The sequence below is a fragment of the Micropterus dolomieu genome, unplaced genomic scaffold (assembly GCF_021292245.1).
Source record: "Micropterus dolomieu isolate WLL.071019.BEF.003 ecotype Adirondacks unplaced genomic scaffold, ASM2129224v1 contig_2200, whole genome shotgun sequence".
In the NCBI taxonomy this organism is placed as follows: Eukaryota; Metazoa; Chordata; class Actinopteri; order Centrarchiformes; family Centrarchidae; genus Micropterus; species Micropterus dolomieu.
Window position 1 is genome coordinate 1 of NW_025731190.1, and position 666 is coordinate 666.

Here is a 666-nt window from a genome sequence, read left to right on the forward strand (position 1 = left end):
GTCCACAGACAGGAATAGGCACCCGTTCCCGGGTATGGGTACAGCGACAAGGCCACCTTCAGCCGGAGGTCCTCACTCACAAACAGACGCTCATTCCTGGGTGGACATTCAGGAAAAGGATCCAGTTCGCCTGGAAGTCCCTAGCCAGGATCAGACGCTCTCCCGTCCAAGTCCTAAGCGGGCCCTGCCAAGCCTGGCTTCCGAGATCAGGCGAGATCGGGCAGTCCCAGGCCGGAATGGCCGTAAGCTGCCTTTCCACACCCCAGACGGGCCTTCAAAACATGATGTAACATTTAAACAGCACTGTGTACAGGATAGGGAGAAAAAGAAGCAGCATCAGCAGAAGCAGCAGCAGCGCCCCCTGCTGTTTCCTAAAGAGACGTTCAAAAGATCTCCTTTCACCGAAGCGCCCTCTGCCGTCTTTCGAAGGCGAAGCGAAAAAGGCTTACAGCACCGGGTATTCCCAGGCGGTCACCCGTCCAAGTACTAAACAAGCCCTGCTCTGCTTAGCTTCCGAGATCGGACGAGATCTGGCGCTCACAGAGCGGTGTGGCCGTAAGCCACTCAGGCACCCCCAAACGGCCCTTCAAAAGATTTTCTACGGCTAATTGACAAAAAACGTATTCTGCCCATAATGTCCAAGGTGCTCCAGAGTCACTTGGAATC

The 666-nt window shown here is 55.1% G+C and overlaps 1 non-coding gene across 1 annotated transcript; it reads right to left on the minus strand.

Annotated features, from left to right (window-relative positions):
- Nucleotides 1–442: 442 nt before the first annotated feature.
- On the minus strand, nt 443–561 carry LOC123964398. Its single transcript, XR_006823431.1, has one exon. It is a non-coding gene; the product is annotated as a 5S ribosomal RNA (ribosomal RNA).
- Between the last annotated feature and the right edge of the window lie 105 nt (nt 562–666).